The sequence below is a fragment of the Canis aureus genome, chromosome 1, assembly GCF_053574225.1.
Source record: "Canis aureus isolate CA01 chromosome 1, VMU_Caureus_v.1.0, whole genome shotgun sequence".
NCBI classification, from domain to species: domain Eukaryota; kingdom Metazoa; phylum Chordata; class Mammalia; order Carnivora; family Canidae; genus Canis; species Canis aureus.
This window is the reverse complement of record NC_135611.1, coordinates 66,344,823-66,364,317: the sequence shown is the minus strand read 5'-3', so window position 1 is coordinate 66,364,317 and position 19,495 is coordinate 66,344,823. Positions and strand designations below refer to the sequence as shown.

Genomic DNA, 19,495 nt, shown 5'->3' with positions numbered 1-19,495 from the left:
CCGGGCGGCCACCCGAGCGGGGCGGGCGGGGACGCCCACTACTGGACGTGCCAGCTGCCCGAGCCCGGCGCCGCGGCGGCTCCGCGAGGGTGGCTGTCGGCACCGCGAGCGGCGCGGGCTCCCCGGGCAGCGAGCGGCCTCGCCGGGGCGGCCGCAGGTAGCATGGTGCGCGGCGGCGGCGGGTCCGGGTCCGGGCGGCGGGTCCGGGCTCAGAGGCGGCGGCGGCTGCGGCGACAGCGGCGGGGGCCCGCGGATCGCAGCGCAGGGGGCGCCGAGGGCAGCGCGGCCATGGCCCGGGGGCGGCGGACAGACCCCGAGCTGCTTCTGCCGTCCGCGAGCAGGAGCCGCTCCAGTGGAGGCGGGCGGGCGGGCGGCGGGGAGGGAGGGAGGGAGGGAGGGGAGGGGAGGGGGTGGCTGCGGGGGGCGGGAGCTCGGGGGCGGGGAAGGAAACCGCCGCAGCAACAACCCCGAGCGACCTCAATAACTTTCAATTTCAAGAGGGAAAAAAGGGAGCTGGAAAAGTACAGGCGCTGCGATTTGGCAGAGGGACGGGAAGAGGCGCCTGAGGGGTCCCGGGTCTGCGGCGGAGCATCTCCGGGCACCACGCGGGGCGCTGGGGGCGCGGGCGGGGGCGGCGGGGCCCGCGCGCTGAGCGGGGTCCCCCGGGGGCGCGCCCGAGCTGGGGTCCGCGGCCGCCGAGCGCGCGCTCCCCCCTCCCCGCGCGGGCTGTCCGAGCCCCGGCTCCCCGCGCCGCCCCCGGCGTCCCCCGCGCTGCCCCCCGCGTCGCCCCAAGTCCGCAGCGCACCCCGCACACCCCGCGGCCCTGCGCCCCCGCCTGTCCAGAGCCCGCGCCCCCGCGCCCCCAGCTCCCCGACTCCCGCGCCCCCTCCGCTCCCCGCGCCCCCCGGCTGTCCAGGCCCCGCGCCCCCCGATCCCCGCGCCCCTGGGCTGTCCAGGCCCCGCGTCCCCCGCGCCCCCTGACCCACGCGCCTCTGGGCTGTCCAGGCCCTGCGCCCCCCGCCTCCCGTGCCCCCCGGCTGTCCAGGCCCCCCGACCCCCGAGCCCCCAGGCTGTCCAGGTCCCGCGCCCTCCGCGCCCCCTTTGCCCCCCGCCTCCCCTGCCTCCCGCGTCCTCGGGCTGTCCAGGCCCCGCTCCCCCCGCGCCCCCCGCACCCCCCGGCTCCCGTGCCCCCGGCTGTCTAGGACCCCCCACCTCCCGCGCCCCCAGGCTGTCCAGGCCCCGCTCCCCCGAGACCCTGGCTGTCCAGGACCCCCCACCCCCGAGCCCCCGGCTGTCCAGGCACCCCGACCCCCGAGCCCGCGGCTGTCTAGGACCCCCCACCTCCCGCGCCCCCAGGCTGTCCAGGCCCCGCTCCCCCGAGACCCTGGCTGTCCAGGACCCCCCACCCCCGAGCCCCCGGCTGTCCAGGCGCCCCGACCCCCGAGCCCCCGGCTGTCTAGGACCCCCCACCTCCCGCGCCCCCAGGCTGTCCAGGACCCCCCACCCCCGAGCCCCCGGCTGTCCAGGCCCCGCGCCCCCCGCAGCGCAGCTGGGCAGTCGGCACCGCGGCGGGGGCTGCGGGGCGCGCGTCTGCGACTGCTTTCCGGGGTTCGCCGCCCCCCCCGCGCCCCGCCGCCCCGCCTGCAGGCTCCCAGGGGAGGGGCTCTCCCGAGGACCCGGGGGCGCGGACGGCCACCTGGCCCGAGCGGGGCCCCGCGGCGGCGCGCGGGACGGTGCCTGCGGCGGTTGGGCGGCGCCTCGGCGGCGGCCGGGAGGGTCCCCGCAGCCCTCCCGCCGCCCCGGCCCGGCCCGGCCCCCCGGCTGGCGCGCCTCCCCGCGCCCCCGTCCCCCGATCTGGAAAAGCCCGGTGTGCGGCGGCGGTTCTCGTCCGCGCCAGCGAGACTGACCCTTGCGAAGATTTCTCCCAGGCTTGGGGGGTGCGGGCGCGGAGGGTCCCCCTTCCTGCGGGGCCCCTGGCAGCGGGAACCAGGGTCGGCGGGTCCACCCAGGGGTGGGGGGGGTGCCCTGCACTTCTGAGCGGGGCGCCCTGGCTGCTCCCAGGTGAGCGTCCCACCTCTTCCTTCCAGTAGCACAAGCCGATGAGCTTCCAGAAGCTCCTGAAGTACCACTTGGGAGTCCTAAGCCCCCGGAGTGATTTTAATGGAAGCTAGTCGGGAGCCGTATTTAACAGTATCCGAAGGACTATCCTTTGTAGCCGTACAGTTTTACACCAGCCCTGAGAGGTCACGCTGAAAAAGTCCCTGATTCATAAACACCTTGCTAATTCTTAGGCTCAAATAATTTAGGTTTAGAAGATAGCCAGAGCCTTGCTGGAGAGCAAGCGAGAGTGGACTTTCTCCCTCTTCCCTCCATCTATGATCCCTGAACTGGGTCGCTTCCTGTGTACGTGTTTATACATGGAAATACATGGAAGGGATAAAAAGGTCATCGCTCCTACCCATCCCATTTTTTTTTTTTTTTTTTTGCAAGCTCGCAGTGCTTCAAATTGTTGTATTTCTCTGAGGTCTTCAGGGGTATAGTTGTTACACATCCCAGAAGAGAGGACTGAGGAGAGGAGATGGCCTGGAAGCAAAAGGAGAGGAGCATGAACTACACATTCTTGTAAAAGCGCTAAAAAATTAGAATCTGAGAGGCTGGCCTTTCCATGCTAATTCCTTAATTAAATGTTATTAATTGCTTTGCATGCCTGTATTGGAATTTTGAAGGTAGGAGTAGTTTTCTATCGATTTTATATTATGGGAAAGACAACAACCCCATCAGGGTTGTGACTTTTGGCTTATTTTTAAGAATTCCCATTCACAATTCTTTCTCTGCGGTAGAATGGTATTTTCTGTACATTGTGTGCGCACACACACACCATCTTTATCTGTTGCATAATGTCCAGTTGCAAATGACTGAGTTTATCACTTTGAACCAGAAAAGTTACAGATAACAGGACAATTCCAATAATGATTATCCAAAAAAGAAGCTACTCTATTTTTCTGTGCCCGTCCCAGTCAGCTTTGCTTTCCTTCTTACTTAATACCTCAGATCCTGAATATCTGCACCATAAAATGTGGGGGATTTAAAGGCTGTGGGAGGCTCCCTTTGAAAAGGACTCCAGAGACTGCCTTTCTAATCCGGGATACTTGAGCCGGATGGGATGAGATTGCAAAAGGGATGTAAAAAAAGCAATTTGGTGAACGACTTCAGGGGGGAATAAACACGAAGAAAGACATTTACTTTTCACTCTGTATTGTGCAGACATATGTTAGTTTGGATGAGAATAGGAATGACAGTGTAAATAAATAAACAAGCAGAGCGAGAAGCTGCAAGTCTTGAGCCATCCCAGGAAAGGAGCCCTGGATGCAGGGTGCAGGAGAGGCTTGTCAAGGAATAAGCACTGTTCTGAGGAAACATAAGGAAAACATTAAATAAATGGAGAGTGTATTCTTTCTCTCTTGACGCTATGCTTTAGAATAACTTTTTCCTGATCCATGTTACCATACTATTAAATGTGTGTTTACTCGCCTGCCTGAGTCCTCCGGTCCCTCCACTGCCCTAGCAGCTTATGGAAAGCATGCCGCAGCCTATTTTGTGCAACATGGTACCTTTTTTTTTTTTTTTTAAATCAATAAAACAACGCTCCTAGAAGCCTGTGGCTGCCAGAGGATTCCAAGGCCCAAGCCTAAAGCAAGTCAAAAACCATAGGCTCAGCATAGAAGTCAACATTTGCTTGTTGTTTTTCTCCAGAAAACATTAAAGGCCCAGGGAGTTTGGATAACCAGGAATTTAAGAGAGTCGAGCCAGGAGAAGAGAATAGTTTTGGATAAAGATGGGGGGGGGGGGGTGTGTGTGTGAGCACATCCAGAGGAGTCACTGCAACCTCTCCTCTGCCCCGTGCCACCTCCCCCACCAGGCAGCGACAACAGTTACAAGTTATTTTCGTCCGCTGCAGGAGTGGCACTTTAAGGAAAGAAAATGATTGTCATATTGTTGAATCCGTGCTCAAATATGCGAAAGGGGGTGTGCTCCAGAACGAGAGAGCAAGCCCAATAGCTTGGAATGGGCTAGAACTAGTAGTGATGAGAGATCCTTGGCAAAGTTGGGGCTGACATCAGTCATTCTACCACAGAGCTAACATGCAGATCCTGAAAACGCTCAGCTCTCTAGTTACTCAGATCTGGAGGCATCTGAGCAAGTCAAACGGGGTATTGCCGGTGGGGTCTGGGCAACTGACGCAGCTAGAAGTCATCCTCGAAATACAGAGCAGACGGCAGTGTTGAGAAGCCGTGGAAGTTAGCAGATGAAGGAGAGCTGCTATTTTTAGAGTGAGAAATAAAGGAGACAGAATTATTATAGCAATTTAAAAAAAAAATGATTAGATGGTTATATAGCATTAAGAAAATGAGAAAGTCAAGACCCGTGATGGATTACTTTCTGTCAACAAGAAAGAATGTTCTTCCTCCCAGATGAAGTTATGGGACACTTAGAAAATTGTGGCGAGCACTGTCTGCTGTGCCTATTTTTAAAGACTTCTTTCTTTCGCAAGTAAGCTAACGCTGGGCTCATTTAAAAGTGAATATCTGGTATTATTTACTATAAAGGATTTAATGCCTCAGGAATTTTTTTTATTATTATAGAGTTTTAATATAAAGAGCCTATGTGTTGCGGTAAGAAGGGCTAACTAGACTGGCAAGCTGGGGATCAAGGTGAAGTTCCTGTTCCATCTTTGTCATTGCGTTTCGGATTTCTTCATCTGGAAAATGAGAACATACAACTAAATGGTCTCCCAAATGCCTTTTAGCTCTGAAGATAAGGGCCATATATCCAAAAAAGAAAGGCAGACTTGTAATTGCAAATGTCAATGCCATTTCTAGCTATGTGACATCACAGCGTTCACTTACAGAATTGTGTTTAATTGGATAGGCCCAGATTTAGAAATCTTCTCACAGACTTGTTGATTTCTGGAAAGGCCTAACCCAAGAGAATCCTAGATGCCTCCGGCCTGGCAAAAATATACCCAGCACTAATTCAATCTTTCTAGTTGTCTCTACACTTTGAGACAAGGAGGAACAGTCTTTGGACCTCAGATTGTGGGAAGATGCCTGGAGTGGGTAGGGAGAAAGACTTTGAGCTAGCTGCAGATACCACAACATCTCAGCTCCTGTTTTCAGGAATCCCAGGCGGGGAAGGAACAGGGGTTTCTTTGAAGGAAGACTTTCCCTTTTATTTTGTGTTATTCCTTCCTTTTTTTCCATCCGTATCTTTGGATGAGGATTTACATCCATGTCTCTCTTGTCCTAGGAAACTCTGGAGAAAGTCAGCAGTGAGGTTTAAGTGGCTGTGGTCACAGCTCTAGGTCGAGGGTTAATATCAAAGACCTGAAAGCATTATAAGATGGAGAGGGCAAGGCTAGGTGAGGGATAATTTTAATGAGCATCTTTTTTTATAGTTGTTTTTGCATGTGTTATCTGCAAGACAGCCTCAAAACACTTGCTTCATAGAGGAGACCCCTGAAGCCAGTGAGGTAATGTCACTTAGCTAACCTTATGTAGAAACGATCCTGGTTATTTAATTTTACCCTGATACCTATTTTCTCTGTCCTCCCTGGCCCCATGGTGTTGACTTCTATGGACCAGTCATCAGAGCCTCCTTCTTCTGCTTTCTGGTTGGGTTCAGTCAATGGGGACCCCAGTGGGTGCATGCAAGGAAAGAGTGATTCTCTTCCCTTCCTGCTTTGGCATCATTCTGGAAACTGATGCATCCCTCAGGGGGACTACAGCTTTGTCCAGAAGCCCTATTCCCTGGCTCCAGCTCTCAACCGGGTTTCAATAACACCATCTACTTGCCCTGCCTCTTTTAGGCCTAGGACTAGAAATGACTTCCCACTCTTCCTAGTCCTTAGGTTTCTCAACATCTCCTGTCATACCCCTTAACTCTGCACTAGTATAAATAGTCCTTTTGTAAAAGTACTTTTTGAAAATCCTTGCTAGGTCTTTAAGGGACACATAAGTATCAAAGCTGGGGCTTGAAACCAGATTGTCTGATTTAAAACCAGTGATTCCCCCCTGCTCCCCGCCATGTTATCTGGCCTTTCCAGAGAATGCACCCTGATTAATACTGAGTTTGAGTGAAAGGGAGGAGGATCAAGGGAGGCTTCTCAAGTAAGGAAGACTGCATACAACAGACATCAGAGTAAGGTCATGGGCTAAACCGGAGTGAATTACTAGAATCAGAATGGCAAGGAGCAGAGCAAAGTTCATGTTCAGCTTTGTAGCCAGGCATTAGAAATAAGGTGATAAACAGGAAAAGAAGGAGCAAGACAGGACACGGCATCAGTAAAAGATGGCATTGACTGTAAGGCTATTTTGACTAAGTCATTTCTTATTTATTTATTTTTTTCCCCCGCCAGATCTGAAACCAGCCTTGAACAATCCATAGGTAAGTAAGGGTAGCTTATTGGAAAGGGTGGTAGAGGGTAGCAACTGAAGGTAAACCAATCGTACGTGCGTTCAGGCTAGACAAAGAAGCAGAGTTGTATTTAAGGTCCTTGAGTCAAGGATATTGAAGGGATGACTTGATGGTTTGTGTTGGTGTTCTGGTTAAAAGGGATGTTATGGTTTATGACGGAATTAAAATGTCACGTAGAGGCATACATGGACATGCTCAAAACAGGCTTTGGGAAACCCATCTTTAGAGCAGCCATATTAAAAAATATGGATAACTACCTATCATGTCTGGTTTACATTTGTTACTACTGATGTGTTTGGGTAGTCACTTTTGGTCAGTTGATTACTCTTACTTCAGCGCTCACCGACCATGTGGCAAACACCATGCTAGCTTCGAGAGATACAAAACTTATGAAGACCAGGGCCTTGCCCTCAAGTAGCAGACCCTCAGTGAGGGAGGCAGGAACATAAACCATTGAGGCTTTGGTGAGACAACTGCTGTGTGATAAAGGCTCTGTGGCGTGCTGTGGGGAGAGGAAAGAGAGACGATGCTTGGGGTGGGGGTAGAGATAAGCCCTGTGTCCAAGACGTACGGCATGTAAAGGACTTGATGGTGAGTCTCAATGTGGATGATGGAAGATTTCTTCCTTTGCTTTAGGCTGGTACTTATTCAGAGGTGGAGGCATAAGCTCTTCTTCTGTCTTGTTCTGTGGAGGTCAGTGGTCACAGCTGGCTGCCTGCTTGCTGGGGAGGCAGCCATGCTCCGGGAGTGGTATCAGGCCTCCTCCTCCCCCAGCAATTCACTGTGGCTCAGCATTGACCATGTGGGAGTGTTGTTAATGGCTGATACCTGCGAGGAGGTCTGTGTAGGTTAATTATTTGACTAGTTTACTGTAGATACACTGTGGGTAGATTCTTCTCATGTGAGAAAAATGACACTTCGTTTCTCCTCTTTCCTACAAGTGTTGGAGAGTAGTTAGGGTAACCAACAAAGAAATGAGGGCCAGCCTTCCTAGGTGTCTGGCTGCTTTTATTCTCCTACCCCAGCACCGTGCTTCACCATTCCCCACACATTCTAGAATTCCTTTGCAACTTGTTCTCCCTGTTTCCCGCCCCCCCCCCACCCTTACCCAGAAGTCTTCTGCTGAGCCTCATCCATCTGACCATCTGGTCCTCTCTCCACATTAGAAGATCTCTATTCTGAAACCTAGCCTTAGCTCACATAGTAGTGCTAAAGGGCTGGCTTAGCCCTGCCCTTCTTTCTTCTTTTCTTCCATATAATTCTTTCTTTCTAGAAACATATTCTGGTTTCACATTGGCCTGTGGGGTATGCCGCAGACGTAAGGAGTTAGAACCATTATGAGGAATAGAGGGGGTTCTTCTCAAGGGCTGATGCTCCTGACATTCACATGCTAACCGGCTTGCCATGTTTTCCAGTTGCCTCAGCGAGGAGACATGTTCTGCAAGAAACGGAAGTAAAACAAAGCACCTTCCTCCTAGGGAGATTGTGTTCTGTTACATGTTGCTGTAACCATCCCTAAAACGTCATGTCTGAAATTATGGACTATTCACGGCTTCTCACAATTTTGTGAATTGACTGATTCTCCTGCTGGTCTCCCTGCCTATGCACAGACACTTCCTTCATATGCTGTATCCAGCTGTCGGGTCACTGGGTTGGCCTCATCTGAGATGCTAGAGAACGTAGGCCTCCCTCCTCCTGTGGTTTTTCATCCTCTGAGCATGGAGCTCTTTGGGCTCTAGATACATAAAAAGGGGAAGCTGCAAGCCCTTTGGAAGCCCTCCAGTGTCACTTTCCACTACATTTTGTTGGTCAAACAAGTTACAGGTCTGGCCCACATTTCACGCTTTACCCGATAGACTCCATCTTTAATATGAGAATTATTTGCTGTTTTTAACCCATCACAGAGCTCATGAATGGGTTACTGATCCTTGTATAAAGTCAAGCTTTCCAACACCTTGGCAGGTCAGAAAACTGGCCCTGAATCGAAATAAGAAAGCAAAATGAGGTTTACCCTACTCCCCCTCTGTAAAGGCTGTTCTGGTTCTAGATTAGTTGCTTTCTCTGGATTAAATTTAAATTCTGGTCTGGAGACCTCAAACTATCAAATCAGTTCAAAGTTCCAGACTAGTTTGTGTTAAAAGTTTTGGCCTTAAGTCCATTAATAGAGAGTTGTTATGGTTTGGAACTCACAGAAAAAAAAAAAATTGCTGGGCATTCTGATTGTGGGGGGAGTCCTAAGGATGACTTTATGTAGCGGTGACTTCAGCCTGGTATTTTCCTTCCTTTCTTTCTTGTCTCAGAAGCTAAGGTAGCATTACTTAAAATTTACGAATGCAACATAGAAGTCTCCTCAATAAAAAGAGCACTGTGTAAATGCTTTCTTGTCAGGAGGCCTCTCTTTTGTCTACTAACATTGACTGAAGACTTAGCATTTTAGTGCATGGGAATGTGAAGTCACGATCATTAAATTCCATATTTCTAAGATTTAATGAAATAGATACATTCATTTTGCGCTACAAAATAGAGACCCCTTCAGGGTTTTAGAAAAGGAGGCAAGTAAACTAATGGGTTTACTCCTTCACTGTTAATTGATTCTCTGACTTACTTAGGAATGATGCACTGATTTTGCATGACTTTATGGTGAATTTTCATTCTTTTTAATCATAAAGATCAATACTTTTTCAGTGACATTATAAATTACATAAAATATGGTCTTTCACATTTTTGTTAAAGATACATAACATAGTATGATAGACATTGAAGGCTAGTCTAACTTCTATTAGGTGAGTAATAACTTGAGGATATTTCCCCCAAATAATGATACTTATACCTATGGCTTGCTCTCCTCTGTGTATATTCATATGTATACATATTTTTCATCTATTTGTTCTCATTGATGAAATTATGCTCATCCTCATGTACACCACTTGACATCATCACAATTAGAAATTTATTTTAAGTGCCAATATTCTCAAGGAAAGTTCAGAACTAGTGAATTATTTTAATTTGACTGTTTTTTCTTTGTAACAGATCTCTGACAAGGCAAGGGGAGAAGGCCCGACCCGTGCAAGGCATTATGAAATGTGAGTATTGGGGAGATTTGTATCTAATAAGGATGCTTACTGGTTATGAGAGGTGAAAAGAGAGGGCAGACACAGAAAAAAGCAGTGGCAAAAGGGAAGCATGAGTGCTTCAAGGATGAACTTAGTTTTCTAGGGATGGCCCAATAAAGCATTCATAAAAATTTAGATTAGACACTTTACTGCAGTCTCTTTAACGGAGGAGGAGATTGTGTTAGAATATAAAATGGATTGCTCTAAAAACATTTAAAATTCATGTCCTATAACACAGGAAAATTATCCAGAACGTACACTACAGATCAAAAGAACATGAGTACAAATGCAAATCAGAACCATGATGAGTTATCTCCTCACGCCCGTCAGAATTACTAGTATCGAAAAGATAAGAAATAACAAGTGTTTGCAAGGATGTGGAGAAAAGGGAAGCCTTGTGCACTGTTGATGTACAAACTTTCAGTTATAAAATACGTACCTTATGGAAATGAAAAGTACAATCTAGGGAATGAATATAGTCAATAGTAGTATGATAACTCTGTACGGAAGTCCAAACAGAGAGTTTCATAGTAAGAAATCAGTCCCTAAACGATTTCCTTATCAGAAGGAAGTGGGAGTGGAGATCAAATTTGATCTTTTACAAAGACAACAATCAAATTAAAATAATTCACTAGTTCTGAACTTTCTTGAGAATATTGGCACTTAAAATAATTTTCTAATTGTGATGATGTCAAGTGGTGTACATGAGGATGTGCACAGTTTCATCAATGAGAACAAATAGATGAAAAATATATACACACACTCATACACACCGAGGAGAGCAGGCCAGAGGTATAAGTGTCATTATTTGGGGGAAGTATCCTCAAGTTATTACTTACCTATTAGAAGTTAGACTGGCCTTCAATGTCTATCATACTATGGATCTTTAACAAAAATGTGAAAGACCATGCGAAAGACCAAGGGAGGGAGAGTCAGACAAAGCAATCACAGTCCCGTCTCTTAGTGACGGTCGGTCGTTCCTGTTCCTGTTCATGGAGTAGGGGTAGACCTGTCATGAACACCTAGGACCTGGTGTCAAACGTCCATAAGGAATTTAGAATCGAAGGTCAGAGGAGGAGCAGAACTCCTCCCCGTGCTGGTGGGACCTAATCTAACAATCCAAGGACAGATTTGCTTGGGGGGCAAGGACATCTCCTGCAGCACTCAAGAGTGGCTGAAAAGTGGCCGATAGGGGTTTCTCCCTGACGTGGCCTTGTGCGGTAGCCAGCAGGCCGGTCAGCCAAGTGAGGCATAGATTGCATATGTTGAAAGAAATGAGAGCAGATGTGATGATACTAAGTCACTTGAAGCTAAAGGTCTTGAGAGTCAGGGTCAGGGTTACCAAGTGCTGCGACCATCCTGTAAAACTAAACCTTCGTCAGATGAGGCCCCCGCGGCCTACGGTGAACAGAACCTCTGGCTCCCTGGACCCTCCTGGGACGTGTTACAGGAGCGAGGAACACGCTCTGTAGTTATTGGGCTTCTGCAGTTGTCTTCAAGTCAGATTCTGGTACTTTCCCTCAACCTAGGCCCTTGCCTAAGTAAACCAAAATGAGTGTGCAGAAGGTGAGTGAATAATGGAATGAAAATAGACAATTTGCATGAAGATAACAAAGAGGGAAGTAAATGGGTAATTTGCAGGCTGAGATTCAATAGGTCTGTACAGATAACAGGCGGGATTGAAAGATGGAATATCTGAATCCCCTGGAATAATATGTATTTTCTGTTATTGAACGAATTGATATGTAAAAGTCAAATTCAGGGGCGGCTTTTATTTTATGTACATTGTTAAGGAATGGTTATCTTTAATACCAACTTGAAATACGGGTATTTTAGAGAACTTGAAGGGTTTGGCAGCTAACTTAATCCTTCATAGTTGGCAAATGTCCCATTCTGGGACCCCAGGTCCCTCCGTCTGAAATGCGTAGTATTGGTGTAATCTCAGTACTCTGAATCCCCAGGTGCTAAGGGGCTTAGGGCCCTTTACACCCAGGGCTCTGTGCTGTGACCGTCTGTCAGGGGAGTTGGAGTACCATAGGGAAACCTGTTTGCTGCTTGAACTTGAGGTAGGAGAACGTCTAAAGCATCTTCGAGAGAGGAAAATGTATCGTGTTTTTAAAGACCTTGGGGGAAGGAGTTCCCAGTAGTCTTTGCAGGCTTTTAAAGATGCAGAATGAATTTTATTTCCCACAGATACAAGCTATGTTAGCATAAAGTTTCTGTACTGAATTGAAATTTTTTTTTAAGGACTTACTTAGAGTGGGGGTTGGGGTAGAGGGAAAATCTCAAGTGGACTGCTGGCTGAGGCGATGGGGCTCATCTCACGACCCTAAGATGAGCTGAAATCAAGAGTTTGATGCTCAACTGCTGAACCACCCAGGTGTCCCAAACATCTGATTTTTAATGGAAGTTTCACTTTAATTTGGCTTGCAAAGGGGCACCTGGGTGGCTCAGCGGTTGAGCATCTGCCTTCAGCTCAAGGTGTGACCCCGGGGTACCGGGATCAAGGACCACATGGGGCTCCCTGCATGGAGCCTGCTTGTCCCTCTGCCTGTGTCTCTGCCTCTCTCTCAGTGTCTCTCATGAATAAATAAATGAAATGTTTAAAAATACATATAATTTGGCTTGCAAAGTTCATGGAATTCTAGAACTGTAAGGACCCTTAGAGATCATCTAATATATATATATATACATATATTTGATATACAAGGAAACTGAGACCCAGTTTAAGTGGCTTGCCCAAAGCCATAGTGCCAGAGCTGGGATTGAAACCCACTTCTTTTCATTAGTAGGATACTTTTGACCTTACCAGCGTTCTGAATGCTGTTTCATCACTCATGCTGTGCTATTTTAAACAATTCATATCCTTTTGTTTCGTATCAATGGAGTTTGAGAACAGCTCATTCATTCACTAGTTCATTCACTCACTCACATTCATTCAGTATTCCTTTAGTACCCTCTTTGGGCATTGACCTTGATCATGATTATCATTGTCAAACGAAGAGCTTCACAGCATTTAAAATAATTATGAATTCATTCATATCCTTGGGTCAAACACTTTAATTTTTGTGCTTTTTAATAATTCTTCATTGATATTGATATATTTGCATATGTAAAGTGTAGGGTCAGGTGAATCTGAGTATACTTGAAGGAAGTTTTATTTTGTTCTATTTTTCAAAAGACTTTATTTATTCATGAGAGACACACAGAGAGAGGCAGAGACACAGGCAGAGGGAGAAGCAGCAGGCTCCCTACGGGGAGCCCGATGCGGGACTCAATCCCAAGACCCCGGGATCATGCCCTGGGCCAAGGGTAGATGCTCAAACGCTGAGCCACCCAGGCATCCCTTGAAGGAAGTTTTAAAATTTCTGCATTTACTCTTGGAACTGAAGCCCATCTTTGTTTTTATAATAGAGAACTCCAACATGAATTTGCTGTACAAGTGGCCCTACTTTAATTTTTTCAGTCATACTTAAGGAAAAAATTATAACCTGCTCACATAAATAAGGCAGTATGTTTATTTCACGGATTAGGCTAACTTGTACTTTTGAAATTTATTCATTTATTTTCAAATTAATGCAATGAATAAAAATCACTTAGACTCTGCTTCCAGACTGTTAATTAGTGAGAGTACTGGCTGCCTATTGGGTGGCAATAACTGTAAATTTATTAAATGTCGTGAGAGTAACGCTGAAGAAATGAAGGGCATAGGTCTCCAGAAACTCATAATTTAGTCAAGGGGAATACCCAAAGAAATATATGAAAAATGAAGATTCTATATTACATATACTTTCTTATCCCTAGAAAAAGATTACTCTTTAGTCTACAGATAATTGAGCAGTTCAGTCAAGGTATCAGTCTTTGAAGACTTGAGTGAAAGCCAGACTTTGAAGCAAATCTGAGGGAGATACAGGGAAAGGACAGTACAGGTGTCAAAATTATTACTGTTCAAAGGAAAGATTTGGGCTCAAATTCTCCCCTCCTTCTTGAGACCAGTTGCATGACCCACTCTGTGCATATGCCCCTCACAATGTTCAGATTCCTACTCAGCAGCAATTTCTGGGAGCTCATATGCCGGGCTCTGCGTCAGGCACTACAGTACGTTGTGACATTCATTCACCTAATAATTCTCCCATCTAGGCGGGTTGGCACGTTATTCTCAATCTTCTCTTCCATGCCATTCACTTTACTCACTACTGGAATCCAAAATATAGAAATAATGTGTGTGGGAGAAGGAAAGGGAAGGTAAGTGAGCGGGTGCAAGCTCTAGCTCTGGCTCCAGTCCCAAAGATACCAGTTAATAGTCCTGGCTACTCACATGTGGTCCACAGACCAGCACACAGGCAGCACCTTGTTAGAAATGCTTAATCTGGGGTGCCTGGGTGGCTCAGGCAGTTCAGTGTCTGTCTTCGTTTCAGGTCATGGTCCTGGGGTCCTGGGGTCGAGCCCAATGTCAGGCTCTTTGTTCAGCTGGGAACCTGCTCCTCCCTCTCCCTCTGCTTGCCGCCCCCCCCCCCACTTGTGCGCGCGCTCTCTCTCTCTCTCTCAAATAAATAAATAAAATCTTTAAAAAAAATTCAAAATCTGAGGTCCCACCTTAGACTTGGATAACAATCTACTGAATCATTTTAACCATTTCCCAGGTGATTTGTAGGCACGTTAAAGCTTGAGAAGCTGCTTCATGATAAAATCATTGGGGAGGGATTTTGAAAGTACTGATGAATGGGCTCTGTTTCAACACAATTAAAATCTCTGGTGCATTGGGGGCATCTGTATGATTTAAATACTAATCGAAGGTTTTAATGTGCTGTGCTCTTTCCCAAATATGCCTAAAGATAAGAATTGCCTAGAGCCCTTATTAACAAAATAGATTCCAGAGCGTAGGTCTAGGACCTACTGAATCAGAAATCATTATTTTTGGTGTATTGACTAAGCAACCCAGGTGACATTTATTAACAAGGAAGTCTGGGAAACATTGGTAATCTCACGACGTTCCATTCCTTTTATCTGCTAGCCTTGTGGGAGATCATTTTTGTCTCAGACTCCCCTCTATCCTTTTGCCAGGTGACAAGAGGGAATGGGCTCACAAAGCAGGGAGGTCAGCACAGAAAGGAGAGAATGTGGGATGAGATTTCAAAATATCTGATAGGGTGAGAGCAGAGGTGGAGGTGGGACTCCAATGAGGCATCCCTTTATCTTTATCAAGAGCCACTGCTGCTCCTACATCAGTGAATGATTCTCAACACCTCTAAGTCTCTTTGTCTGGGAAAGGGCTGGTGCTGAAAGGGAACATCTCAGACAAGATAACCGCAGTTTTTATGGGAAGAGGGAGAGTAACTCAGAATGGTTAACTTGACTCTGGAGTCTTAGAACTCACTATAAAGGGAAGGGTAGGTACCTTCAGTACTATCCTTACTATCCAAAGCTCTCCTTTGGATTCCTTTTACTCTTATTTAAGCCCCAGATTGAGGAATACTGATTTCAAGAATGCGTGGTCTCTTTATTAATAAATGTGACACAAAGGGAAATAACCCATTTCTATCATCGGTGTGAGTAACACATTCAGTATATCCGCCATCTTGACATAAAACACCAGGTTGGTTTGACATGTTTCTTTTTCATAAAATCGTTGGTTGTCATTTAAGATCTTGCACTGATTTATAGAATTATTTATATTTCTATTTGTTATATTTTGTAATAGGAAAATACTCTGCATTTCCAGTATCTATATAGAGAAAGTGTGTGGAGCATTTTTCGAGATGTTATAGATGAAACAAAGAAATGAGGGGATATAGACCCTATCTCTGAAGGGCTTAAAACTTACTGGGGTGGGTAATTTACTGGCGTGGGTGTCAGAACCAGTATACTTAAAAAATAAACAACGGTGAAGCAGAGCACAGATTGAAAGCCAAATGGGAGATTCAGACAGCACGTGCAAAAGAGGTTGAGTGCTGTTAGGCCTGCCTGTGGGTATTCGTGCCTTGGGCTCTCCCTCTCAAAGATGCCCTTGTTAACCAGGAGACTATATTCTGTTTCACCATCCATTCTCACTTATAACTGTAACAGTTATTTAGCTTCTCTGAATATTAGTTAGCTGAATGCAAATGCTTCCTGGATTTCCCCCTGGTGCTAAGCTTAAAGGTATTTCAGAGACACAATGAGTTATCTTATCAAGCTTGAATATCTAGGGAAGTTACAAGACCCTTAGATAATTAGCCTTTGTAATATGCTCACAAACTGGACATTTGGCAGATAACTATTGTCCTGCCTTCTCATTCTAGCAAAGGGTTGTGATTTCCCAACAAAGGCAGAGGAGTTGCAAAACAGCAGGACTTTGCTACAGTTAGTAATTAATGAGGTGCTAAAAGTGCCAGAGCAGAGGCTCCCAGACACAGTGTGTGACTCAAAGGGATAAGAAGCACCCAGAATTTCAAACAAGAGTGTCACTTAAATAAACAGAAAGTCAAGAGAGTCTAGTCTGTGGAATGGGAAATGGTCTATTGACATCAGGAGTCGTCCTACAACTGTGTAATACAATATAATAAGGATTAGTCATTACATTTTGCAACTTGTGAAAAACTGGAATTTTTTTCTCATTCCTGCAGAAACTGAGCAATTATCTGCTTTGCAGTATTCAAGGAAGTCATAATGAACTCTTAATGCCCCATCGTGTTCAAATAAATAACCAGACTGTTACAGGTTCCCACCAGCATGACTTTCATCTGCCTCTTTAATGTATATTAATCAATCAAGTTAATTATTAATATTAGTAGACAAGCCAAAGCACTTTACTAATCAACTAATAGCTGGGGACCCAAGGCCTAATGAGAGCTTTCTCTACTGGGAGGAACGTTACTTAGAAAGAATGACATAAGGGGTAATTTTGGATCATGAGTGTTGCCTAAAATGGGAATGTGTTTTCTGGCAGAGTGGAATTTCTGCATAAATTCGGGTAAATGTTAGGTATCTTCAAATTAAGATTTTATAGTTTCTTCTCCCATGCTATATTCAAGTTTCTTTAAATGCACCATTTAAATTTGGGAGTGGTAGGTAGTAAAATAATGCTATAATAGGGTCCACCAACATAATCTAGCAGAAGCTCATTAAACAGAGCTCACTAATATGCATATATATCCATAACTGTATCTATATATAAAGTATATATAGATGTGTGTGTGTTTTATATATATATAACACACACCTATATATGTTTTATGTGTGTTCCTCCAGAATGGGAAAGGACAAAAAAGATCAGATGTAATTTGATTATCCTAGCATGGATGTTATTCCTACAAGGGATTTCATAAATACTTCTATTATTATTGATGTATTGCACTTAATACTTCAGTGACATTGAGAAAATGTTTATGTTGAATACGTCTACCTTAGACTGAGAATGCAAAACAAGTGAAAGAAATCTCTTATATGTATTTAAGGATTATGATTTTAGGAGAATTAAGCAAGTTCTTGAGTTTCTTTTTTGCCATACGGAGCTGGTACATTCATATCCTGCCATAAAAGAACTTAGGACATTTTCATGTTTACAAATGAATGTATGTACTAGGGGTGGTGGAAGGGGAGGTGGGCGGGGGGTGGGGGTGACTGGGTGACGGGCACTGAGGGGGGCACTTGATGGGATGAGCACTGGGTGTTACTCTATATGTTGGCAAATTGAACACCAATAAAAAAGTAATTAAAAAAAACAAATGAATGTATGTGTTTTATATATGTGAAAAACTGAGTCTCATTGAATTTGGGTAATGAACTTTTGTTGAAATTATAAGAAGAAAAAATGTTTTACAACATGTTTAGTTGATTTGATGGCACTTATTAAATTCTAGCCCATAAAACACACCCGCACACACACACACACACACACACACACAACCTGCCCCATACTAAAGGTCTTACTGTGAATTTGAGATTTTAAGACTTTAAATCACTGAGCCAATATTCAATGATGTACTTTAGAGATCTCTGGTCCCAGTATCAGTAGGTGAATGAGTTAGAGATATAAAGCTGTAGTTTACTCAGCAGAAACATTTTAGCTTCATTCATTAAGAAAACTGAATTGTTTCTGCTTTTTTTTCTTTTAAAGAAAACTTGTAGATTTTGTGTGTGTGTGTGTGCGGGGGAGTATTGTATCATGAAATTGCCATGTTTTAAAATGTGTATTGAAAAAGAATTCACTGGATTAAGTCTTTTCCTTCAACATACTCTAGAGGGAGTCAAATCTAAGAAAGTTATGTTTAATGCATTTCAACTGCTATTGGTTCGTTTTAGAAATTTTCTTGGTGACAATGTTGTTTTGACCTTCTTAGTTAAGCTGTAGTCTAGGAGTTAGTCAGAACCTGTGAGCTAACAAGGCCAAACATTTATGGCCTGGGGAAAATCCTTCCTCCTGAACTGAATGATAAACTCCACACTACGAGTCTCAATGCTGCCATTAATTAGCTTTATGAACGTGCAAATGCCATTTATCCTCTTTGAAATTCAATATTTCAATTCCTCTACAATGAAGGGTTGAGTTAGAAGGTCTCAGATGTAAATGCAATGATATTATTCCAACAGAAGACAGTTTATGGTTTGTATAAAAGCATGCCTTGAAAATCTGAGTATGAGCCAGTAGATCCTAAAATCATGGAAGTCTAGCATTTTGTTCTTAATATACTGAACTTATACACTAAACATACACAGTGAGACTGCATGCTCTGCCCCCAAATATTTCTTGGGCTTTTTCATGTTTGCTCCTTGTATTTCATTATTTCTTTCACTTAGAATTCCTTCAGTTTTTATCTATAATTATAGAAATCCTACATGTTCTTCAGGGCTCTACTCAACTGGTATGTGCTCCATGAAAGACACCTTGCCTCCCCCGCACCATGTGAGTGGTTTCTGCTCCCTCTGAAGGGTCCTGGCATTTTGCTTTAATATTTAACTTTTCTTTTGACATCCTCTGTGCTATATTTGGTTTTTCTGGACACAACTTAGCTCTTCAACAAATCTTCAAGATCTCTAAGTGTCTGGATCAAATGGTCTAAACTTTACATTTTTCATTTTAAGCAACATGGCTTGCATATAGGAGATACTCAACAAAAATGTGCTGACGAATGAATAAAAGAAAGCTATTGAAAAAGAATAGCCAGTGTTTGAGAACTTATGTAAGGAGACATGGAGTCTATTTTAGTGCCACTAATTGCAGTTCCTCAGGCTTCATACTTGAATGGTGAGACAGCTCCTGTGTTTATCAGGAAATTAGTTTCAGGGACATTTGCTCTTTAGGAATTGAGGGAGGAAAAAAGATTTTATATTTCTTTTGTACTTTACATGTTTATAAGAAATCATACAGCCTCAGTTTTGGTGTGTGGCAACTGTAAGCCGGTATTTACTCAAAGCAGATTTTGAGTGAATGTTCTTAAGATTTGCATAACATTTTCACAGTCAGTCCCCTGTAGGTGTAGCCTTTGGAGACCAGGAATAGCTAGCATTTTTCTCATCAAGTACCAGTTTATTTCCTTATTTCAATAGGATCAAATCTCCAAATAGAGCTGACATAGAATTAGAAATTCTTATATTTAGTATAAGATGTCTTTTAGGATTTTGTTTCATGCTTTCTTAGTTGTTGTAAATTTGATTTCTATTATTGTGCCTTTTTTCTATCTTCCTACTCCCATTCCTACATTTTGTTTCTTCTTTGTAGCCCACAACTACAAGAAAGCATTTGTAGACGAGGTGCCTAATACATACTTTATTTGCTTTGATTCTCACTGTTCCTTTTTCTTAACCAGAGTACGAAAAGTTCAGGGAAAAAAGTGAAATGTGTATATATATATATATGCACACATATATATATATATATATATACTTACAGTAAATATATATTTACTATATTTACAATAAACATATTT

The 19,495-nt window shown here is 44.9% G+C and overlaps 1 long non-coding RNA gene across 26 annotated transcripts in view; it reads left to right on the top strand.

Moving 5' to 3' along the window:
• The first annotated feature begins 5,407 nt into the window (after positions 1 to 5,407).
• Positions 5,408 to 19,495, top strand: part of LOC144316522 (uncharacterized) — a 179,274-nt gene continuing 165,186 nt past the window's right edge. For all 26 annotated transcript variants that reach the window (XR_013382532.1, XR_013382491.1, XR_013382493.1 and 23 more), the window contains exons 1-3: positions 5,408 to 5,530; positions 6,416 to 6,444; positions 9,505 to 9,557. This is a non-coding gene — a long non-coding RNA (uncharacterized LOC144316522). The remainder of the gene's footprint in view (positions 5,531 to 6,415; positions 6,445 to 9,504; positions 9,558 to 19,495) is intronic.